The sequence below is a fragment of the Coturnix japonica genome, chromosome 7, assembly GCF_054131305.1.
Source record: "Coturnix japonica strain WE chromosome 7, WE-NBRP24, whole genome shotgun sequence".
Classification (NCBI taxonomy): Eukaryota; Metazoa; Chordata; class Aves; order Galliformes; family Phasianidae; genus Coturnix; species Coturnix japonica.
In genome coordinates, this window is record NC_140669.1 from 12,317,752 (window position 1) to 12,343,612 (window position 25,861).

The 25,861-nt window shown below is 40.3% G+C and overlaps 1 protein-coding gene and 1 long non-coding RNA gene across 3 annotated transcripts in view; both read left to right on the forward strand.

Moving 5' to 3' along the window:
• Positions 1 to 1,850: 1,850 nt before the first annotated feature.
• On the forward strand, positions 1,851 to 14,724 carry LOC146760076 (uncharacterized). The gene is made up of 3 exons (XR_014948296.1): positions 1,851 to 5,612; positions 6,897 to 6,983; positions 14,013 to 14,724. It is a non-coding gene; the product is annotated as an uncharacterized LOC146760076 (long non-coding RNA).
• A 60-nt stretch (positions 14,725 to 14,784) lies between these two features.
• GLI2 (GLI family zinc finger 2) overlaps positions 14,785 to 25,861 on the forward strand; it is a 187,188-nt gene continuing 176,111 nt past the window's right edge. Inside the window, exons 1-4 of one of the 2 annotated variants that reach the window (XM_085553241.1) lie at positions 14,785 to 14,903; positions 16,406 to 16,475; positions 23,477 to 23,570; positions 24,485 to 24,601. The gene's annotated coding sequence lies outside the window, so the exon portion shown is untranslated. Of the gene's footprint in view, positions 14,904 to 16,405; positions 16,476 to 23,476; positions 23,571 to 24,484; positions 24,602 to 25,861 lie in introns of those variants that run through there. The other variant, XM_015868814.3, reaches the window with a different exon arrangement.

The window sequence follows — 25,861 nt, forward strand, 5'->3', positions numbered from 1 at the left end:
AGTGATAGAAGTAGATGGGGCCTTGAGGAGGATGGCCAGCCCTATTGTTGCCTTAAGCAGAATCTTTTAGGGAAAACTAGCCTGGATGTAAAGTAAAAAGTGTTTTAGTATCTTCAGTATTTAATTAGAGTTACTGAAATGTTATTATCTCATTTCTAGGCAGATTGTTTTCAAGCTTAGTTGTATCATCTTTTTTCCCTAATGAGCTGCATTGCTGTATCACACTGGAGGTCTCTCTCTCATGGACATACAGAGCGTCTGCCCTCAGAGGGGACCGTGCAATATCACATTTTTTTTCCTCTAAGTCACAGACTTTATATTTCATGCTGTTACTCAGTACTTTACGTTTGAATTAAACATAGCTTGTTTTTTTATTTCCTTTTTTCCTTTTGGAATAAAACATATATTCTGGAAAAGTATCTAATTTTGATATGAATACATCAGGAAATGGATAATCAATCATTTCCTTTAGAAGTTTGTTCCAGTGGTTAATCGCCGTCACTGCTTGAAAAATTGTGACCGTTTTGAATTTCTGATTTCAACTTCCAGTCACCGGTTCTCATTATGCCTTTCTCTGCCAGATGTAAGAACCCTTTAGTATCCAGTATGTTCTCGTCTGGAAGTAACTACGCTGTGTAATTAAGACATCACTCATTTTTTTCTTCCCCACAAACTCAGTAGATGGGTCTCTAAATCTCTCAAGGTCAGGTGTCTGTTTGTCAGTTCAGTCTAATGTTCTATGTTGCCTTTTGGATTCTAATAGTGGTTGGTAAAAACTGAGCTCCAGGCTTCTGTGGGGTGTTCTGCTGTGTGGGAGCATGCAAACAATTTCTTCGTTTGTCATTTGTTTGGCTTTGATTCTTGCAGAATTTGGAATTTCATTGTGTTTTATGTGCCCACCATGCTCCCTAAATCTTTTTCTAGAATCACAGCTTTCCAGGGTCCCATTAGGTTCAGTTTTCTTCTCAGCCTTATATATTATCTTTGCACTGGTTGCATTGATGTCGTCTTCAGTTCAAATGGGATCCCTTTAACAAGTGACCCGAGATAGACCCCATATGAGTATTTTCATTTCATCATTATTTACCAGGCTGCTAATATTTGTGTCAGCCACCTGTCTGTCAGTGCTGACTTTATATTCCCTTGCAGAACATCAGTGAAAATGCTGAGCAGCATGGAGTACACTTCAAAGCCCTGCAGAAAGCCACTATAGCATCCTCATTTGATGATGGTCTGATTGACGCAGCTGGGTTTTGAGTTATGTTAAATAGCCATGTCTTAGCCATTTAACATAAGTTTCCTTGATGTTATACGGTGTTTATCTAGTAAGTATGTCAAGCACTAAGTCTAAAGCCTTGAGAAAGTCTGCTACATCTGTGCAGTTAGCTTTTGTGCAGGCAGAACATGAAACCAGTTTTATTTGAGGAGAGCTATTTTCCATAAACCCACATTGACTGGCAGTAATTAAAATCTTGTTCTTTCATGTTTCAGCAGTTCAGTCCTGTCTCAGCTTTTCAGCTGTTTTACCTGGAATTGATGCAAGGTTAACTGCTCTATAGTTCCTCCATAATTGCACTTGATTTCCTCTTCCTCCCTCCCTCCTTCTTTATCTCTCTCCCTCTTGCTTTCCAGGCTACTACGCTGCTTTCAGTCACTTGGGATCCCTCTGATATTAGAATTTATTAAAAATTAACATTAGCAAGCCAGAGTTCTCCTCTGTCAAATATTTAAGGACCCCTGAGTGTGATTTATCCAGTCCTGCTGATTTAAAAATGTTTATCTCTATGAGATGATGTTTAACATCCTGCTTATTTCCTAATGGGTTGGAAAGGACGTGTTCAACTTTAGTCTCATAAATAACATCTCGTTATTACTTCCCAAATACCAAACAAATAGTTACTGAATGACTCTGGCTTTTTTGTATTATTATTATTTGAAATTTTACACTGGCAATATGTCTATCTAACACTACTGAAGAAATCCTGCTCAGAATTGCCATGGGTCAGTGTTTCATAGAACCAATAACTGTTTGAGCTGGAAGGGACCTTTAAAAGTCATCTAGTCCAACCCTTCTGCAATGAAAAAGACAGGTCCCACCTGACCTTGAATGTCTTCAGGGATGGTGCATAGAGCACCTCTCTGGGCAACCTGTGCCAGCACCTCACAACCCTTTCCATAAACCATTCCTTCCTTACATACCTTCCTGTATGAGTTTCTTCTTCATTCTGTACTTCAGAGCATTCCTATCTTTTTGCCATTCATTAAGTCTTCAAACTACTTTTGATTTGCCAATGAAGTAGTTGGGCCTTAGCCAGTCTGTCCTCGATGATGCTGATGGACTGACTCTGTTCTGAAAGAACTTCTGATTTTCATTCATCTTTTCCTCTCTGAATGTTTCCTCCCACTCGCTCTTCTTGTAATTTTCCTCAGCTGGAGGATATTAGCCTTTGGGAAGCACCGGCTACAATTGTCTTCATTTTGTCCACTTTTAATTACAAGCTCTTAGGATGATGTCGCTTTCCAGCTGTATGACTGATATGTTCTTTGTTAATCAGGATGAGCTACAAAATGAGTTAATTCAACTTGGATGCAGTACTTTTTCCTTATGCGAATGAGTAAGCACATCTTGTCATCAGATCGCTTTCTCACTCTCATTTGGGTGAACTGCATTGTACCCAGCAATGATGAGATTAAGCTTTCTTCAGAAACACAGGTGAGACCTGGGAATCTCTGCTTCATGCAGGCCTGAAGTTCAGCTTCTCCAGGGGATAACAGGCATCAGACTTTGCTGTTCATATTAGCCTCATCTCACATTTGGTTTATTACTCTGCCTAAGTTGCTCCATATTCTAATGACTTCCTCAGAACTCACTGCTGCAGATGGTGTATTTATATTAACTTAAAGATTGCATTCCATCTTTCAAATGAGATTAATAAATTTTCAGGCCATTGTGGTTACCCGAGCTGACCTCCTATAAACACAGCCTATAATTCTTCACCTAGATTCCAGCATCTGGTCCCATAACTCATACTTGAAACACAATGTATCTTTTTTAGAAATATCTTTTTTTAAAAAAATACATCTCATAAATGTGTAAGGTCTCTGTCACTTGAAAATATTTCCATATTTAGAATGAAATCTTAATGCCTTGGTGATTGCATGGATATCACAGTACCTATGTCTGTTTCTAACTATGTGTGACAGTGGTACAGCCCTACCTGGTACTGAAGTACCTGTCTTCTTTCAACCTAAAATGCTTTTCTTAGTCTCTTTCAAGTCGACATTGTTCTAGAAATGAACATGAAACTACAGTTACAGATGGTGAATGAAAAATGCATGATAAAAACCAAAATAATCAGATTACCTACAATGACATCCCATGCTGACACATATGCACGCATATGTTGACTTTCCGTACCTTTTATTGCTACGATTTACTTTTCTGTAGTTTCTCTCAAATGAGGATGGAGCAATAGCTGCTGGAATAGGGACCGTGTTGTTATTTGCTGTATGAAGCTTTCAGTACCTCAGATTAGCAACAGAAAGCAAGGACTAGAACCAAGTCTTCAACCTCTTACTAGTACTCCTGGGTTTTACCCTAATTTTTTTATTTAATTTCATTTCTTTTTCTATGGCGAGCTTTTACACTGAAGCCTAATATACTCTTGCAGAATGGCATTCTCCTGGGCCTATTTGAAATTCTTGATCTTTTCTGCATCTGTTTAAATCCTGCATTCATGCACGTACAGTACAAGGTCAACCTTTTTGTTTGTTACTTTTATGGAGTTTAAATAAAGTCCAAATACCTGACCGAGATACCTGTCTGGTGCAGCCTTGTGACGGTTGCAAAATCTTTAGACTCAGAGTGTCACATGATTAACTGTTTCATGAGGAATACAAGAAACCATACCATCATGGACTTTGCCATAGGAAGGGTATGCTTTGGAACTGAGAGCTATCTAAAGTCTTGTTCACCACTAATCGGAATATGGAATGTGGTGAACCATGCTCAAAGGAAAAAAAAAAAAGCAAGCAGAATGTTGCTGACTTGTCCTCCAAACAGAGCCCTGTGGACAAGGGAGGCTGATAGCTCACAAACAAACCACAAAGCTCAGACTTTTCATAGACTTGCTATCTTGAAATTTGTTCTTAACCCACAGCATGGCTAATCAACTTCAGAGATCTATGAGTATACAAGTAGAGATGATCTGCCGCCAGGGATGTCTTTGATTATCTCTATGCAAGTTAACATACTTGAGTCCATTACCGACACTTTCTAAACCAGTATTGAACCAAGGCACTGGTTTGGCATTTAGAGACATTGCACTCTATGAGGTGTTCTTGTTCATCTCAAATATAGACCTGGACTGCTTCTTGTGAAACTTATTGCCCTGCTAAAATCTCAAGAAATTGCCCGTGAAAGGTGTTGTTTTGGAATGTCTACACTTAGCCCTGAAATACTTTCATTTTCTATCTTCCCCCCCTTCTCCCCCCATAGATAAACTCCCTCTAGGCTTTTGAAAGGATTATTTTATATTTCTGCTGCGTTTTATTGGTGTGAATCTTTAGGGAGAGGCTGATGTGTAAAGGAAATTTATTATTAAGAACTAGTTATGCTTTTTCCCAGCAGTGAGCTTGTTACTGCCACATCTTTGTCAAAACTCTATAATTCGTAATTATGTTTGTCTGACCTAAATTCTTTTGTGTAATTGTAGCAAGATACGGTATTTTTCAATTCCAAAGTAGAAATGTCCACGACTGTGGAGTGTTGCTGGGCAGAGCCTTTCACTCACAAAAGGTGATAGCATTTTTGTGGTGGAGGATGCATTATTTATTTATTTTTAATGTTTATAGCACTAGGATCCTATGGGGGCAAAATGCAATGTAGAAATAAGTTAGATATAATGACATGATTTTTCAGAACCTAGGAAACTAATGGTCAATTAAATCCCATTGGAGAGTGCATATTAGCTTCCTGGTTTGTTTTGGACCCATGACTGGAATGTGTATGCACATGCTATTCAGTCTGGAGCATTCATGTGAAAGATCCTTTGGGTAACTTAACAGCTACAAATGGCACTTCCATCTAAAGTTGTTACTGTGCTGCTTTTCTCCACCAGTTCTGTCTTCAGTAATAGATCTGATGATCAGGTTAGAAAATCCTCTCTCTTTATACCTTTCAGAAAGGAAAGAAGAATCAGATTCCTTCTGAGATTCTTCAGAGGTTAGAATGTTTTCCTTTCTACTTAACAAACCATATTTTTCTTTCCCATAAATAACACAAGGAATATCTTCCCTAATGCTTCACCTCAGTTGTTTTCAAAGTTTTGCACCCCACGAAGCTTGGGGGATCTTTACTATTTCCGAGTACATGGACTAGATAATACAACCACAAACCTGGGTTTCTGAGCCTTTCACTCTCTGGCTTATTGACCCAAAAGTTTTTCATCTGTTCCTTTGAGGCTACTGAGAATTCTGATATTTTCTCCATCTGTTTCTTGAAATTTCCCCTGTGAGCACTCGGCATGTTTCCCCGTTCCTTCCAGATGACCCTCTCTTGCTGTTCCCACTGGGTGTCATAAACTCCATGACTACTTCCAAGAAACGTTAAGGTGAGTCGCATTTTATTTATTGTGCTGAGTAATGCCATTAACACATTCCAAATTGATCCATCAAAGAAGTCAGTGTGGAGAGGCTGCTCAGTGGCAGCTTCAGGTCAAATATTTAGGTGGGGCACTGCCGTTCACCTGAGCGCTATGTGAAGCTGTTATTGGAGAATATTGCCTAAAATACCCCTCTGGGCTCTGCTGGAGTTGCTGGCCTATTCCACAAAGTCAACCAGCTGCTCCTTTTAGAGCCCCCCTCTGAAATGTGAACACAGGACAGTGAAATTGCTGTCCTGCCAGATCATTCATCTGGAAGAGACATTATTAATAAGGAGCGATAGACTTCCCGTTGAATTGGGATGAAGGTATGTTTATTTTATCAGCGTTTTATATTCTGAGTGCAGTGCTGAGCCTCTGAGCGCAGCTTGGCTGAGAGTGAATCTTGCTTTAGGGGAAGCTCACAATATTGACACTTCCAACGGCTGCAGTGAATGTTGGCAAAAGAAACCCCTTCGTCTGAGGGAGACCAAAGTAGGCAAAAATAACAGAATCAGAAATCTCTAATGCAGAACAGGAAATTAAGAGGGGTGCTGTCAGGAATTTGTTGGAAATTGCTTTGGGGTCCTCCTGAAGTTGTTTGTGGGAGATAAGGGGCAGTTGTTTGTTTCTTAAGAAAAATCCAAATTATATATGTATATTTTAATTAACTTGTACTGAAACTATTTTTCTATTCATGTGTTTTGCCTCATGCTTCTCTGTAACTGCGCTCTGAGTTCCTCTAGATCCTGTTCTCTCCCAGCTGTGCTTCCTCTTTGGGCTGCATGTACTGTGATGTTTCATGGCCCACAATCTGGGAGAAGGGAGAACAGCCCCTAATGGGAGTCCTAGCTCCATCGGGGCTGGGCATGCTGGAAGCCTGAATCATGGGGGAGAATGGGAAGAACAGGACCACAGAATGACAGTGTCCCTGGTTTCCAGGGCAACACTCTTAAATCAGAGAGGTTTGGTTTTTTCTTATTTCAATCAGAATATTTGTTTTCATTTGAAATATTTTAATACAGGTTTTGTTGTTTTCTGGGTCTTTCTCATAAGAAAAATAGATTTTTAGGTGGGGAAATCAGGTGCTTTTTCTTTTAGTGAACCTGTTTTTTGGTGGTTTTTTTTGTTTGTTTTTTTTTTTTTTTCCTTTTTTAATCAGTCTTCATAACACACCCCTTTGATTTGGAAAAAAAATTACACTGACTATCACCATCTTTTCATTAACCTCTAACCTTGTGCTTGACTTTGCAGAAATACAAACATCACTGATAGAGGCCAGAGGGACTTAAAGAGGTCCTCTTGTACAGAACAGGGTCAGCTACACCTGAGTTTCACCCAGTAAGTATTTGTGTAATATTCTTGGAGACATGTTCCATTTGTGGGGATTCTTCTGTCATTTTAAGTGACCTTATAGTTTCCTTTCCTATCCCTACAGTTACTAAGCATTCTTTTATATCATTCTAATCTTTGCCACAATTTTAAAGTGACTAAATAGAAATTTTGTCTTCACTCTGTACAATGACCTTCCATGTGTTTGCAGGCAGTTTTATCTCCCCATCTTCTTTCAAATCCTGTAATGTCAACTTAACTTTCTTGGTCAGAGGTCTATAAACCATGACCTTCATGCTTATTCTCTTTGGATTATCTCTTTCTTAAGTGCCATGTTCATAGTTTCCATGAGTAGTCTTATCCCAGCATGCATGTGTGACTACAGAAAGGATCCTACTTTTTAAGCAATAGCTGCATCTTGTACTTTGAGCTGAACAGATATCTCACTATATCCCAAACTGTGTGTTTAAACATATTTTACCCTTCATGCCTATATACCAACAATATTTTGACAATGTAATTCGTCAGTAGCGTCCTCCTGTTAAAAGCTATCATCTTTAATCTGAACAAGTGATACAAATCTTAAGTACTCATAACCTTCTTGACTTCTTCATCGAAGATGATCTTACGTAGCCTTCACACCTGCCATTTCTCTGGCATTTTCCTCCACAGTATCCATTTGATGCTCATTAGGTTTTCAAGTTATTTTCCCAGCTTTTTAACTGTGTGTGCAATCTTGTATTCTAAATAAGGTTGTTTATCCCCCATGTGTTTCAGTGAGTATTTTGGTAACAGTACACATGCAGGCGATATATTTGTCCTACACATCTTTGTCCCAGCATTCTGCAGTTCCTTCCCACTCGTGCCTGAAAATTGGAGTACACAGTTTTTTTTCCCCCTTCATCTCATCATTGTTGTTGTATTTTTTTTACCCTCTAGCATTTTTAGAACATAACATATTTTCAAGTAAGTAGTGTTAATTATGTAACAGCAATTTATCTCAGATAAGATCTTTTATTTTTGTTGCAATTTTGCAATTAGAATCCAGAAAATTTCAGGCTTTGAACCCTGCCTTTTATGTCAAGTTGTCTGCCCACAGCTGATGAGTCTAAGTATCTTATTTGCCTCAGAAAAGGAAGTGAAAAAAGTGCCATCTGCAAATTTATTGGGAATTTAAATATCTTGGAAGGATGACTGAAAGAGTAGATCATGGAGAATTTGAAATATTAGAGACCAAGAGTTGCTCTGTAATGGTAACTGCCAAGTATTTCAACTCAACATCTTAAGAAACATTAACAAAGGACATTAAAACTGAAAGCAGGTCTTTTTTTAGGTACATCACGATAAGGCAACTGTCCAGTGTCAGATGAGCAGAGAGCTGTATGGATATATATATATATATATATAGGAAACTATATAAACTTTTTTCTACTCAAGCATCAAAATCTGTTGAGGTTTTTTGAAGGGTCAGCAAGCATGTGGATAAGGGAAAGCCAATTTATATATAGTACTTGGAGATCTTAAAAAGCCTTTGCAATGTTTTTTTGTTTTTTGTTTTTTGGTTTTTTTTTTCCTGAGAGCTGAGCAACAGTGGGAGAAGAGGGAAGGTTAATGCATGAATTAAAATAGTATAGGAGGCATAAAACTTAAGAGGAAATGGCAAGTCTTGCCATGAACCACTACAGTGGGCTGTTCTGGGACTTGTGCTGCTCAAAATGCCAGTGACATACCTGGAAGAAGAGAACTGTGAGGTGATGAATATTGCTGATAAAATGGAAGTGGAATAGTTTTCAAAAAGGACAATGAGAATCACCAGATAAATAGAATGGCTTCTGTACAAAGTGGTTCTTCATATAGTGTGTAATTAATTCACAGAAATCCTTGCTGCAGGATGTTGTGGATGAGTTCAAGGACAGGCTAGGCAAGTTCAAGGAACTGAAATTAATTGAAGCTTATTAACAGAAACAACCTCTAGTTGAGCTTCTGTAAACTAGAAATGACTGGAGTTTACTCTTCCCTCAATGTCTTCATTTTGTCTGTGAATGGCACATGGCACTTTATTAAATGCAACCTCGATCTTACAACCATTTTTACGCTCTGATCTATTTAAAGCACTTGATCCAGGTCTCTAATTGAATAGTAGGAATTCACATCTCCTAATTGTGTTCCTTGCACTCCAGTTCCTTCCTTAAAAGGAACTTTTCCTTGATTACTCTTTTTTGGGTGACATGGAAATAATGAGGACTGTGTGCTCCATTGTTTCAATAGAAGAGCTCAATTTCTAACCTCTGTTCCAATTACTATTGGTGCTTTTGTGTTGGACACATGGGAAAATTTAAGTCTGCACCTCCTATGTCTTCCTACCAACATGGATGTATGGATGTATATTGTTTGGTGATAGTATGGCAGAGGTACAGAGCAAGAATGCTGGGCTTCTCAGTACTGCTACTATATCCATAAGAAGCTCCGCAGCCCTCTGCTTTATACTTTCAGTCTTATGGAAATTACCTCATTACATGTTCCTCTACGTCTCACTATAACCTAGGATGCCTTCGTGAAACAGTTACCACAACTGCAGATCCTGATTTAGGTTTTTGTTCACCTTGGTAGGACACCATAACCATGCTTTGCTTTATGAACTGCCACAGCACTGATGGACTATGGAGGATATTCTTTACTCCTCTGGGTGTATCACTGTCAGAGTAGGCCAGTTTTCTAGCTAGGTCTAACTACTGAGCATATGCAGGAGCCAGAATAGAAGTTGCCTGCCTTTATTTAATCCTCCTCCACTGACAAAGCTAAACTAGTTGATTGTTCCCTGCCCAAGAGGATCTTTCAGACCTTTTAGCATCCTCTGTTCAAACAGCTTCTAACTCTCTGAAAAAAAGGAATTGTAGTCCCCACAAGCCTGCTGGGATGATAGTGGAGAGAATGTACCCCCAGGTGGGTAGATGACTTGCTCAAAGGACACCATATATTCATAAGATATGTATCTTCTAGACATGTTCAGATATGCACTCTCCTAACACCAGGCATTCATAGATCAGTGTTTTGGTGGCACTGTATGTCTAAAAACAAGTGTAACTTTGTCAAATGAACTAATTAAGATTCTATTCTCTGTTGATCTGCAACAGAGCTTCCAAGAGAAGAGAAAGCCCAAAAGGCAATAGGTCCTGCTGGTCATTACTTGCAGGCTGGCAGTGGCAGATCCTGCTCAGCATGACAAGAACGAATAGGTTTTGTTTCAGGATCTGCATTACTCAGGGAGGGGGAGATTTCTCAGGGATACACAGTGTCAAAGGATGTGAATGCACATTCGGCAGGTACTGTAGTGCTATGGAGAAAATGGGTGCCTACCTGGGAAGTGTTCCTCATGCCATCACCTTTAAATCTGTCACCAGATCTGGGCTGAGGGGAGAGAATTTTGACAGAAGGTAGCAGGGTTTCTCTCTGCTTCCTATGGTTTTGCTGTCTTCTGCTGCATGGCACACAGTCCATTGCCCAAGGACTGCATGTCCCAAAGCTAGTGTACTGTATCCACCTATTTTAACTGGCCTAATAACAGTTATCAGCATTACTTATCTCAGATCACCCACACAGTTTCACCCACAAATCTCCATGAGTCACAGCTCCCCACCACCACTGGCAATATTAATTAATGACCTGTTGCGTGGTCAGGTTGCTGAGGCTTTTGATCTTTGATGTTGAAAGTTTCAGAGGGGTGGTGAGAGCTGTTTTGTGATGAGAGACGTCCAGGCCTGTTGGGAGGAGGTGGGAAAGCAGAAGGAGAATATGTATTTCTTTCCTTATTAAATGGTCATAGATGGTGGTAGGGACTGCAGAGACCTGGTCCTGATGACCCAGCTAGACTGCTCCAATTCTGTTTTTCCTCCCTCTTGAAGGACTATGGTTCTTCAACAAAAGGTAAATAACCCTGTTTTCTCTGACCCAGAAATACTTTTACATGAGTCATAATGTTCTAAATGCGCCTGTCGGTGTAAAACTACATGCTGATGTGAAATCCTTCCTCGAGTTTCAAGGTTGTTTCAGAACAAAGTGGATTTTAATTCTTTGCAAATGTTTTACTTTATTGTTCTTAGAAGTGGGGGTGAAGGAATCTATGTGTGATTTTATTAACACAAAGCAAATATATGACTGTTTACTTATGATCTCATAATTGTGCCCTAGCAAGGAAAGAACAGAAAAAGGGAGTGCAGAGATTTAAGCAATTCTGACAAGGGCAAAAAAAGAAATCTAATTCTAGTGAGTCTCTGTCTCCTAAACTTCTCTGTAGTGTCTACTGGTCCATCCACAGTCCCTGTAGAGTTGGATTTTCAGAACCATTGGAGAGATCACAGAGACTCAAGGCCTTTTATAATTTGTTTTCCCGAGTCAGAGAGATTCCCCTCTATTACTGTAAGGTTATTCAGCATAAGGTTATTCTGACTCAGTTAAGCAAACGGAGCTCACCTCGTAATGAACACAAGTGGACAGAAGTAAAACGATAACTAAGGCTTGTTCTTAAAATGTAACGTTCCTTGAAACAAACTCCTTCAGGAGTAGAAGAAGTGTAGGAGAGAAGGGGGCAGAACAAACTGAAAAACTGCTGGGAAAATGAGAATTATACAGGGCCAATAATGAGTTTATCAAAAAGAAGAGCTGGCTAAAAGCTGTAGGAGGACAGTGACAGCTTTGCCAGTTTTTCTTGTTTTTTTAATCACTATTTTGATGTTTCACAAAAGTGATCTGTTCTATAGAAATAATGCTTTGAGATGCTTTGAAGTATATGGTAACCAGAAAAAATACTTGTAATTCTAGAGGAGGAGTTCTTTCTGCCTATAGAGAAACTGTGCTGGTCTCAAGAGAAATCCTGTGTAAGTTTGTTTGATCGGCAGTACAAATTGTCGGTCTGACATGGGCGTTACAGAGCTGGGATATGCTTAGACAGTCATGGTAGTCTGCATATGAACCTTGGGCAACTGTGGAAGAAGGGGAGTAAGGTCAGTGAATGGAACTGCTGTAGCCAGAAAGTATTTAAAATAATTTATTGGAATGGGATTCTGTTGCCTTACACTCACTGTTGTATACAGGGCCTTGAAGACCTCATCCTATTGCAGATCCAAAGTAAAATTTTGAGTACGGGGCTGAAAAGCACAAGGCAGTTTCTGATGCACTAAGGGATCAGGACTGAATGACCAATAGGATCATGATAGACCACAGAAATCTTGGGCAACATTGTAAGATATGTCAGGCTTAGACATCCACATTATGAGACAAAAAGCACTGTAGAAAATATAAGGCCAGGAATAAACGGTGAGGAACTGAAACTATAATATATAGGAGGATAAGAGGAAGTAAGGGAGACAGCTCTGCTGATGTCCAAAGTCCCTGTGATAGTGATGGCTTCCAGGAAGAGATTATAGTCCAAGGTACAGAGAAGGGGAAAAAACAACCCACTGAACCACGAGGTTCCCACTAAATCCAAACCTTGTTGTCAGCTTGAAATTGGGTGTACACATGGATACCCTGACTAAGCGTTAGATTGAGCAGGTAAGGAAATGGATACAGGACATCAGCAGTATGCTTCAGGCATGAAGCAGAGTGGTGAGGAGAGCACAATTCCTATCCTTTGTGCTAATTTTTTACACTGGTAAACACAAAAAAGAAACAACAAAAAAAGGCATTGTTCACAGAGGGCTGTGATTGGGGTTACATCTGAAGGTATTGGGATCTGGGTTTTACTATGAGGAAGCAATCATTACAAATATGCTTTTGAGCTCAGTTAAGGTCAAACAGAAGGGCTGGAAGCAGTGACGGCAACGTGAAGTATTTTTTTGCCTCGTGCTCACTTTAATTGCTGTACATTGGTGCCATCTACTGCCTGGCTTGTGTCTCTCCCTGCATAGGTCTCCAATGCTGACATTGAGCAGAACTGCATCACGAGTTGGAAAAACTACAATTTTCTGTTGATGCCTTGACGTAACAATAACACTCATAATGCTGTATCATGGTGAGAGCATTGATCTAAAGAGAAAAGGCCTGTTGATCAGCAGTGCAACTTAATGGCTTTGAAGGTAGAACAGAAATGAAAAGTGAGTATATCTTTGGCTTGGAGGCTATGAGAAGGAATCAGTTGGACTCCTTAACTATGTCCAAGTGCCATGGCACAATAAGTCCCCTATTCTGGCTGTTCCATAAAACTTTGTATGCAGGGAAGGAGAAGGGTGTTGAAGATGTGAAAGAGCTTCTGGCTGTATACAGGGTTACGTTATCAGGGGTCTGAATAGCGAATAGGCAGCTCATCACAAGTGTCAGATGCTGGCCCATAGAATAACAATAGAAATTGTGTAAGCTCTTTTTAATCTAGCGCAGTTATTTAGATTAAAATGCATGGATGTTGAGATAACCCACAGGATTCCCTGTTAAGAACTTGTATACTACCACCAATTCAGCAGTAGTGGTGTTCTGGAATAGCAGGAGAATCTGACAGAAGTCCAAATATATAGATATATATGATGAGGATAGGGAGAAGTAGAAAGAAAAGTTAAAACTCCTCAGGAGAAGAAGCACCTGACCTATGCAGGTAAAAATTCATTGGGATATAATTTGTGTTTTGAATCTTTAGAAAATCATGAAATTAAAGGACAGTGCATTTAAAAAGCAAAGAGAGATGTCTGCATCGTGTGTTTTTGGTGTAATTCCCTGTTCAAAGAAACAGCCGAGAGGGAGAGGATATGACTGAGGGCCAAATGACTGTCACTTGGGATTGCACTGCAGCATCCAGCTCCTGAGGAATTTGCTTGGACTGCCAATGGTGCTCCCTTGAGTGGGACAGCTGCAGGGATCAGGAGAGCGACCTGCTGGCCATCCTCTGTGCTGCAAGTTTTGCTCAAAATGTTCTTCTCAGTCTGTGGCATTTGTTCTTCTTCAGAGCTGTCAAAATAGACATTTTAAGGTCTTTATTACCACTGCAGTCAAAGATTTCATCACATTCAATAACTGTACTGTCTTTATAAGTGTACTATCCTTATTTTACAGGTAATAGAAGCCAATATCCTGACCAGCCACAAAACCAGTACCCAAAGGACAGGAGTGGTCCAAGAAGCAGCAGCAGCAAATGGCATCTCCCAGTAAGACTGGCATGAAGAGAAAGGAGAACTATACTCAAAGACAGTGTTTGCCCAACTCACACTGCAAAGCAAAGTCTCAGTGATACAACACCACTTTTTTATTTTGCACTTGAGATTGTCTCAAATATTTCCAGTTGAAGGTAAATGCTGCCTTTTGGAACAAGTTGATCATGATTACAAGGTAAATCTCATAATCAGAGACTCATAAATGCTGAGGGATTGCTGGGGTTCAGAAGGATCTATCTCAACTTGTAGGTAACTCAATTTCAAATGAAGATCAATGTTCTTCATAAATATCCTAAAACTTATTCCTGTCAATGGACAAAACTTTTCTAAAGAAGAAAGTATACTTTGGTTCTTGTTATTGAATTTAAGGAAGAACATGAATTTACAAGGGTTTCAGTCTCCTTTAGAGAGAGAAGTTCTTTAGAAATTATGGAAAATAGACTTCCTTGAAGATACATTTCTATACAAAAGGAACTTCAAGTATCTCTGAAAATGTGGGAATAAAGAAAGAGAACATTTTCCCAGAGCTGCAAACCACTGGAGGCTCCCTTCCAGGAGACAAAACTTGATGTTCCCACTGGAAGCTGACCCCACATGTGACTCTCGGCAGGACCAAGCATGGCCACCAACAGATACGCTGTCAGAGCCAAACACAAGCCTGCAAGGGAGCGTGATGCGATGAGCAGCTGCCACTGCTGAAAACTTTCTTTGTAGACCCTGACACCTGGCTTCCTTCACTGCAAAGCCTGACCTCCTCCTCCAGGGCACCACAGGAGACGCATTAGTGTGGCAGGTAGGAAAGCATGAGGACAGAGATCACAATCTGACATGACTGGGAGGAAGGGGAAGGGCTGCCTGGCTATAAGGCACTGATTTGTAAGTTCTTTGTGAGTCCTTTTGTTTTTTACTGCTTTGCTCTTGGCTTTGCATCTCTAGATGCGTAAATTACGGTAGTGGAAGAAGGGAAAAGTGAAGGAAAGCAATGAGAAGTTTTGCACTAAAGCTTTTAATCTGGGTTTATTTATTCAAAAGCCTGAGATAATTTGATGTGGCTTCAAAGCTCCAAACCCCAATTCCTCACTACATCTGAAAAGAATGTGCACATCAGTATTGAGGGCAGCAGCAGAAAGAAGTGAGGTGGAGCAAGTAGTTGTGCATGAATGAGCGCTGGACAGCAGGGATGGAAATGAAGGCTGACAGAGTGGTGGGCTGTTGAACAACCCTTGTATTGTGGATCTCGTAACTGGAGACTCACCTGGGAGGAGGGCAGGGTGAAGGGAAGTTCACGCTGTTATGCACGGTGTGTCTGCATCGTCACAGTGAAATCAAGGTGTTTGTTTTCTGTGCCTTGCCAACTACTGGCTCTGCAAGGAGGGAGGAAAAGACTGAGGCAACTCTTTGAAAACAGAGTTTCTTGCTTCTTCCTCTGAAATATCTGGTCCCAGAGTGGGCGGCAGGCTAGGTCACTCATTTCAGTGAGGACAACAGTTTGTGTTGCTTCTTGGCACACTGCAAGTATCTGTTGTCCAAAAAGTTTAAATGGTTCTTTGCTTTATAATAATTTTTGCATATAATTGACTGAACCGCTTTGTTTAAAACTTGGCTCCTGCGTAGACCTCAGTGAGGAGGAAAAGAAATTGCTTGAGTTTAAATGCTCCCCTGTTTATAATCCAGGCGCTGCAGCATGGAGCCATTGCGTGAGAAACGGGAAGAGAACCTGACTGCAAGCCAGCTCCTCGCAAATGTGAAACAAATGTCAGCCTTTCAATAGCTGAGGAAAAATATAAAGCAAACAGCTACCGAGAAAATCCCCCCTTTATTCTATCTAATTGAAAGATGGAAATATTCCTATAAATGTAGATGGGTGCCTTTCCTATAAATATTTTAGCTAATGGAACTGTAGCAGAAGTCTTCCTGTACTGCATATACAGTTAATCCCACTTATTACGTTAAATAGTACCTCTTTAAAGTCACCACGAGATGGCAGAGTTGGACTTGCAGCAATTACCTTTGCGTTTAAACTTAGGCCTGAAACTTTGTATTGTAGATAAGTCATCCCATAGCAAGCAAACAAGATCCAATCGTTGCATACATCTTTGCATGGCGTGGAATTGCCCATCTGAGTAAAACCAACAGCAGCAAACAGGCCAACCAGCTCTGCCTAGACCAGAATTTAGATACTGAATAGGATCTGGATCCTACCTATGTTCCCTTTTGAATGCCTAGGCCATGGTGGAGAGATTGAGACGTGTAGGACAATTCAGCAGTGATTTGGTAGTACTTCTACTTTTGCAGGTCAGGCAAAGCAAGGATCCAGGCAGCAGAAGCAAGCTGGTTTCAAATCAAGATGGCCCTGTGATAATAGGTACTGTACTCATTAAACCCCTATGAATGTATTTACTGTAAAAAGAAAGCAGCATACTTTTTGGGAAGCGCTGACCCTTAGTGATAGTCTATGCTAAGCAGGTCTCTGCAAAAATAACATCTTCCCACAGCTGCTGTGGTGTCTTCCACCCAGTGGAGTTGCTGTCTTGAGGGCTTTCCTGGCAGTCAGTGTTCCTGGACTTTAGAATGGTTACAGGATGCTAATCACCAACACGATGTACACCAGGTCGCTTTAGCTCCAGGGTCTTCTGGTTTATTATATTTTAAACATTCATGAACACACACATATGTAATGTTATGAGCATATGTGAATGTGTTGTAAATTTCTGCGCAGATACGCTGCCCTCAAGGGTTAAAATGCCAGCCTGAACTTGTGGAGATCCTTGTACGTGCAATTCCCACCACTCCAAAGTAGCTTTTTCAACTCCTAGCAGATTTGAGAACAGTTTTTTTAGCACCTCTAGTGTCTGGCTGAGATGTGATCTCCACTTTTCCACTAGATGGCAGCTCGTCATAGTTTTAATACCCTTTCCGGTCCATTAATGAGCATCATCTCACTGCCAGATTTGCAGTTGAACCTTCACGTACAAACAAAACATTAAAAGCAGAATGAATATGGTGATGCACCGTTCACCAATTTGTTTGCAATTCAGCGAGCTAATTTTCTTATTTATAGCACTTACTTTGCATCAAGCTGGCATTTCACTATGTACACAAGTATGGCACGTGGTTCCTAAGAGCATGAGATGTAGAGCAGTTTGCATCTTCACAGCACTGTACAAGTACTTTGTGACTCTCCAAGGAGTGTATTGGCCAAGTCTAGGACATCCACGTGGCTCTCTGGGATTTCTGAACGTGTGGCATCTCAAAAAGACCAACACTACTGCACAAAATGTTTTCTTTTCTCCTGCTGTACTTTGGTGTAAAGAGAGATCAGAGTCAGTAGTGTGGACTTCTCTCATCCCAGTCACTAAGTTTCCTACAGTGCTCTCCTGCCTAGGCGGTCTGTGCTAAGAAAGTAAATCAGCTGTTTAAAAGTCAAGGTCTCTCCACCTAACACCACAGTGCAACTGATTTCAAATGCCCACATCAAACAGTGATGGGGATTTGAGCTCTGTCAGGCACGTAGCAGCCCCTGGTACCTGAGATTCCACTTCTAGAGGGTGAGCTCCACATAGAAAGACAAATCACCAATTACTCTTCTGGAAGTGTCAGCTTTGCCATGTGCTGTTCCCAAAGCAATGCGGGCCTTTTAACAGCCGAAGTGAGGTGTGATGTATTCACACCTCTCCCTATCTGTTTTCCTAAGTCTGATGCCAGTCTTTCCAACTTTCACTTAGGAAGATCAATGCTTCCTTAATAGGCTTTCAAAGGCGCAGAACGATCTCCCACTTTTCTGTGACCTTGGTGAGGATCTGGGTATCTTGCAGTGCTAATTGGAGGCGGTTACAGCTGGGCTGACCCCTCAGACAGCAGCAGGCAGGCACACAAAGGTTACCCAGCCGCTGGTGTTGTGAATGGTGCCCAGAGCTGGCTGCATCCTGGATTTTGCTTCTCCACACATCTGATGTCAGTGACTCCTGTCGCCGTGGATTAGTACTGGCTGGACACGCTAATCAGGAAAATCCCACTGCCCCATGCTGCCAGGAACTCCCTCACCTCAGTGACAGGCGGATCTTTGCTGCAGGCTGTGGAAGATGTCAGGCTTCCAAAGCAGTTCTTCTGGTTTCTTTATTTGCTCTTTCTCCCCCCAGGATCTCTCTGGTTTGCTAATGTAAAGTATGCTTTTGCAGATTCATCTCTCAGGGAGGGTTTAGCTCTTCAGGGATTCGTACAAGTCCAGCCAATGCAGCCGGGTGGAAATACCTCATTTTCCCCAGACGTAGCCTTTCCTCCAGGCTCACAGCCTGCTTCAAGCCTGTTCCCATTTGTGTCCATCTGTAATTTGCTGCACGAATCTTTCATTGCCAAATATTGTTTTGACTACGCACAAACAGAAGGTCCCTAGAAACTGAACTAATCTAATGGAAATCTGAAGACTTGTGACAATGAAAAGGCCAGTCCTAAGGCAGTGACAGGTTTTCTGAGCATAAAAAGCTTATGACTTAAAGTCCGATCCTTTATAGACTGCTGAAGTGGGAGCTTTATATCATTTCCAGCTCACTAATAGTGTTGCCAACTCTCATGATTTTATCATGAGTCTCATGATATTCTTCTTAAAAGCTCAGTTTCTGGAGTCAAGCAATTACACGAGATTCATTTTCTCTCTCTCTCTTTCTTTTTTTTCCCTTCTTTTTTTCTTTTCTTAGCAGCAAGATCCTAGACCTGCTCCTGCCAAGCAGGGAAAAAGTAAACCATACAGAAACCTTTAAAACGTGACCAGAGTTTGTCCTGAACACTCAAAAAATAAACACCAAAAAAAAAACCCCACACCCAAAAAACCCTAACAGATGCAAACCAAAAAAGGTCCATTGACATTATTGCTCACAGATATATATATATATATATATATATATATATATATATATATATATATAACCTATATATATATATATTGACCTTGTGGGTTTTTCAAAGCCAATCTCATGTCCAACTCATGATTTTTGAATGCTTGGGATTGGCAACGCTATTTCAACAGACCTTATACGTATGTGTAGCACTGAAAGTCTTGTTGTGACTTTTTTTTTAGAAAAGCTATTTAAACTCATTTGGTGTATTCTTTATAGCTCCATCTACCTTGTTGGACTCATGGGGCCGGATCCTTTGCTGGTGCAAATTAGAGCAAGGCTGATGATTTAAACCATCTGGAGATCTAGCCCATGGTGCAGTCATCTGGCTTTACTGGCAAAGGGATACAAAATATAGTCCCAATAACATTTTTTAAAACTCCATAAAATGTGCCTAAAATAGACCTTCGTCTTTCTGAAGCAGATGTGGTATGTGCAGAGAACACAGCATGGAAAGCTTCAGAGGGATCCCCATAGCTCACTCAATCAGACCTGCCTCTTGTGGGTTTTGCTCTCTTTCCATGCACTGCACCACAACTGTGTCTGTGCTGCATGCTGTAAAATAGTCTTCATGTATGTGATTTCCAACCCAGGGAGTTACCTGCTGCTTCCTTTCTTCATAACCTTCACGCAGTGAAACCATGCATCTTAGTGTGCGTAAAAGAGCAGAGATAGCAGCCTACACTTAGCTCCTGTTGTAATGGACTCTCAAAAGTCTCCCAAGTGACAGTGATAGGACAAGAGGTGATGGCCTCAAGTTGTGCTAGGGGAGGTTCAGGTTGGATATTAGGAAAAAATTCTTCCCCAAAAGAGTGTTCGGACACTGGAATGGGTTATCCTGGGAGGTGGTTGAGTCTCTGCCCCTGGAGGTGTTCAAGAACTGTGGATATTCTATGCTGGGAAAGATCATGGAGCAGATCCTCCTGGAAGTTATGCTAAGGCACATGGAAGACAGGGAGGTGATACAGAAGAACCAACATAGCTTCACCAAGGGTAAATCCTGTTTGACCAATCTGGTGGGCTTTTATGGTGATGATCACTGCATCAATGGACAAAAGAGCCACTAGTGTTATTTGTTTAGACTTCAGTCTGGCTTTTGACGCAGTACCCCACAACATCCTTCTCTCCAAATCGGAAAGATATGGGTAATATATAATATAATGGGTAAGCTATTAAATGGACAAAGAACTGGCTGCAGGATTGAAGCCAGAAAGTGGTGATCAAAAGCTCAATGTCTGGATGGAGATTAGTGACAAGTAGCATCCCAGACTCTCTGCAGTCAATACTCTTTAAGACCTTCATCAGTGACACTGACAGTGGGATTGAGTGCACCCTCAGCAAGTTTGCTGATGACACCAAGCTGTGGGGTGCCATCAACATACCAGAGGGATGAGATGCTGTACGGAGGGACCTAGACAGGCTTGAGCAGTAGGACCACAGGAGCCACAGACAGTGCCCACAGTGGCTCAGGAGATGGCTGTCCTCCTTCTGAGTCAGCATTGAGTGATGCCTCAGTGAGATGGGAGAAGATGATGTTTGCTTGGACATCTTTCTGATGGAGCACAAGGTGGGGACTTTGACCACTCTGTATTTGTTTTGGGTTTTCTCTGAACTCATCAGCAACCTGGATTTGAATCTATGTTTTAAGCATTTAGCTCTTCAGATAAGCTGGAGAAAGTGGATGCTTGCCAGAGAATATTCGGAACGAAACACGGAGATTGGGCCGTATATATCACCTGGGAGGGGAAAAGTACTATTGCAACATAAGTAAACATTTGCTAGGTTAAATATATTGATATCAGAATATTGCACATTTTTCAGCTATGTTGTAGGAGGTCTGCTGGGAGAAGCCCCAGGATGGAATAAGCTGCTGGGTTGTACCAGGATGCTATGACTTACCAGCTGTGCTTTGTGGGGGCCCTGCTGCTGCTTGGGGCACAGGGACAGAATAATGGAAGGACTTTAATGGCTATTATTTCTGATATTTAAGATTTATTAGTAAGTCAGGACTAGTAGGCCATATTTAGTGTTTGTCAGCACCTTGAGATAATCTTTGCAGAAGGGAATGTTGCTCTTTGTATTGATTGTAATCTGCAGTCAGTATAGGGGTGTTCATGCCATATATGTCCCAATAATCTCCTTGGGGCTGGGGGAAAACACAGCTTCTCCCAGGAGGGATTCACAGTAAGAGCTGAATGCGTATGACACAGCCTGTGCACAACTCTCTCTCTGCATAGCTATGTAGGAAAAGGAGAGCAACAGCTCCTTAACGAGATGCTCAATGCAGTGCCCAAGTTCTCTGTCATTCTCACCATGCTGCAGTTCGTATGTAGGTTATGTCGTACTGGCTCTGCCAGCTGGAATTGAGGATTGTTCAGTGATACTAGAAGATTAATTAGACTATTAATAGGTCATATGACTACTGAACCAGTTCTATCCTACATTTTATATCAATGCTTTTTTTTTTTTTTTTTTTGTTAAGGCTAATGTTGAGGCAATCAAGGATTAACAAGCTGAATATTAGTAATATCATCGCTCTTCTGCTTCATGTAAGGTTGTTACTACTGTGTGTTTTCTAGATTTGCCCACTCTGAATTTGGAAGTCCTGGCTTGGAATTTCTTTGGTTTCAGTTTGTTTATTGGTAGAAATGGGATTTTTATGCTGCTAGAACTGTGTTTCAGTCTTTCAGTGAAAGTTTATGTGGTTCTTGCTGGTCACCTTCTACTGCCTTCTTTGTTCTGTAAGTACATTAACAGATTCTCTTGGGTTATTAAATAGGTACTGCACTTATGCCGAAGACACACTGTGGTTGTGCTCAGTGTGATTCTAATTTATAGAAGCTGCACATTTATCTTGCATAAAGGTACATAATCTAGCATGTTATCTGCCACTGAGAACTGTATCCCATCTGCTTAGCCCACGAGACATACACAGATCCTCTCCTGTGTGCAAAGGAAACAGTATTTAGGCTCTGCTTTGTAAATGTTTGGGATTTCTCAGGAGGAGTCTCTGCTTACTATCCTTAAAAGCAATACTGAAGAGAAGAGAGAGAGAAATGGTTGAGTTCTGTGGAAAGGTTTGATGCTATGAATTTCAATGGAAATAACTTTTGTCTCTGTGGATGTGTAACTTTATAGCATCCATTCCCCAAGTATGCATAAAACGTATTCTGCCAGTGTACTGTTGCTTGGGTAGTCAATATGCATATTTATTTGTAAAACACATGCACACTTATCTGTCAGATGTTTTACGTGTCACCAAGTTTCAAATGAGTACAATAACTCTGCACTGGGTTGCAGTATGTTGGTAAAAGTATCTGTTCTCTCATTGTAATTAGTTCTAAACCCAAATAGTGACTGTGTTTCCTAACACCAAACCCTATAAAGGAGAGTATAAGGTCTTGCTGTGGTGGTAGTTTTGGTTGTGCTCCCTTCACAAGGAGCACTGAGAAGCACCTTGAGTTCAGTAGAACTCAGGAAGGGGTATCCAAGCATTAATCATTCACTGCAATGCTTCATAAAAGAAAATCTCTGTGAAAACAAGAGCAGGAAACCCAACTATTCTAAGAAGTACTTTAAAGTAGCACTAGTTTCAGCTACCAGGTATTTGCACTATCAATCAAAATATATTTATTTATCAGTTGCATCATATATTAAAGCTCCAGGCTATGCAGAATAAGAGGCAGAAGAGAAATATTGGAGGTATACATATGAAAATACTAAAGCCTACACTTCCTGGAAATAATACATAAATGTCATTTGCTGACAGAAAAACAGATTGGTGTAAAAGGAACTCCAGAAATGACCTGACATCAGAATCACAATTTCCTGTGTCACAGGTTAGTGAGAAATTGCTTCTTTACAGCCTAACAGTTCAAGGAATAATGACCTAACATTGTTCCACTGTGAATTGGGGCCAAGAGATATATTTTTGCAGGTAGCAACAAATAAGAACAAACCTTGCAAAGAAGTAGAGTGCATAAATCCTAAAGCACACTGGAGAATTCACAGGTTTTGACATAAGCAATCTATAAACAATATAACTGATTTGAAATATATTAGGCATGATTGCAAACATTACTTGTCTCTTCAGCAAAAATAGTCTGGACCTCTGTGGGCAGTAGCATATGAGGGATATTATTTAGGGATTCAAGGCCCTTCTGATTTTTATTTTTTTTTTTTGCTCATCATCATCAACATTAGTTAAGATTTACAGAGAAGGATGGGTGTGATGGTTGCCTGAGTTGAGATAACTCACAGACATCTGATTTTCAAAGAATGCAGACTATCTGTCTGAAGAATCGAGTATGGAGTAATAGGAGCTCTGTCCAAAAATCCTACCATGTATACAACTTTACCTTTTGCTCTGCAACCCTTAGAGGAGTCTGGAGAGAGGAGCCCTCAGTACACAAGAGCTCTGAGGTATGGATAATATGGTCACATTCTTGTTTCTAAACTTTTTATTCCTTTACAGCCTCCATGTTTTTGCTGAAACATCTTCTAGAAGATCTGTAATGCCTCTGAAAGACTTAGAAAAAGTAAAAAAGTGACATACAAAAGCATATAAGGTGAGGTATTTTCAAACACTTTATATCCTCTGAAAGTGAAGGTGAAGATACAACTCTGAGCTCTGACAAAACAGTTTTCTTAAGACAGTAATATCTAGTAGCCTGAATTTTGGTCTAAGAATTGGGATTTGTTTTCCAGCTTTATCAGAGACTCTTTATCTGGCCTCGCCTGAGATAAGCGTGAGGCACTCTAATTAAATTTATGGAACTGCAAAGGTTAAGTGGATAAAGATTTTTGGTGATGGGAAGGCCCAAACTAAGTTTTCCCCTTTTTCTATAATCACTGGCCACCATCGATAATGTTTTAATAGCCCTAAAATCACGGCAGCTTAATGAAAATTATCAGTGTATATACACTGATGAAGTATGTACACTACAATATAGGATAATGTATAACTGACAGAATATCCCTAGTTGGAAGGAACCCATAAGGATCACTGAGTTCAAATCCTTTTTCCACACAGGACCAGACTCTTTCCATTTTCTATTGATAAAGATTTCTGTTTTTCTGCAAAATTTAATATGTATTTATGTTTTCTCTTCCATCTCTGAAGTGAATTAATGCAAGTACAGACTTCAACAAGCTTAGCTCTTACGAACTTCTTATGAAGTTTTGCTTTCTGTACCTTGCCTAACTCCAGCTCTTCACAGCTCTTCATGCAATGCTACACACAGGGACCAGTTACAATTTTGTACATCCCACTCCCAGCCCTCATTCCCTCCTAAGGGCACAACACCCCCTGACTAGGCCTGGGGAAGAAACTTGTCTATCACAGTGTGCCACTCCTTGTCTATAGCTGGAAGCTCTGTGAGAGGCATAGACCCAGACCTAAACTTTCCATCTTCAACTTTCTATAGTTTGGTAGCTGGATCATTGAGCTCCTTCTCATAGTAAAAATCTGATTTTGTTTCAGATCTGAACTAGAGAAAGGACTCCTTGCCGTCTGTGAGCAAACCAGGTCTGACTTTTCTTGAAAGCTGCGGGGAACACTCTGCATTTTGAAGAAACGTTTGTCCTTCAGCCAAGACAGGTAGGGGATGGCATCTATGTTTCTCATTTGTGGACAATGCACGTTCAGATGGCTTGCTTTTACCATTTTACAAGCAGTACTTTCCATGTCTGTAGTCACGTGAATCACGTGAGACCTGTTTTAGTAGGACTCTGCAGTTTGGTTAAGATTTAATAAGCTCTTGCACGCTCTCTGTAATGAAAGGCAGGCTTCCAGGCTGGTTTTGTAGCAAATAAAAGTACTGCCTCATTTGCTGATGTAGCATGGAAGTAACCTTTCATAACCACAGAAAAACTTGACAAAAGCTTATGGTATCAGCTCTGTATTCCAGATGCAGCAAAGATTAAACATGGCAAGAACTGACCCTTCCATTGGAAGGAAGAAGAGAGAAAAAAGCTATCAGAAAATTAGCATTAATTACTCTCTTGGATACATTTTGGAGAGGGGGAGAGAGAGAGAGAGAGAGAAAGAAGTATAGGGCTTAATCAAAATGTACAATGCAGGAAAATGGCATCTGCCTCAAGGAACTTCCCACTGTAGCTTTAAACAAGAGACAACACATACACTGAGGCAGATAGGAATCAAAGCTGCATATCATCCTGATGAGTATTGTCTCACTGCACACAGTTACGATTTCCCCCAGGTAAGAGGCTACTTTGAAAAAAAAAAAAAAAAAAAAGAAGGCAATGTATTGTGCCAAAAAAATATTCCCCATTCTCCCAGCAAATTCTGAGCCAGCATTGTACACAAAGTTCTTAATTTATTGAATAGCATTGAAATTAGTTATATTCTAGAGTCATGAAGATGCATTCAGACTCTGTGCAATGTCACTGACCCCAGAGCTGATACAGCTGTTTAAATCAGGGCAGAACTGATCAAGTGCTACTTTCCATTTGGACTTAAACCAGATGCCATAAAGATATGAATTGCATGAAATTTTAGGCCTCTAGCTCTTAGTGATCATCCTATATGTAATTATTGTCTTCTTTCAAAAAAAGATGTGTGTTTAAAGCTGGTTGCTTTTGTCGTTGTTGTTGATGTTGTTTTCTGGTAGCTTCTATCTATGAATATCCTTTGAAATACTCATTTGGGCTTTGTAATTTACTATGAGGATCTATGAAGATTTATAGAAATAAATCTCATAGATATCAGCAGAACAGAGCAGATCACCCCCCATTTGGTTTTTTTGGGCTGTTTTATTTAAATATCTTCTTTAATTAAATATATATATATATATATATATATATATATATATATATAAAATAACCAAACGTTTTAAAA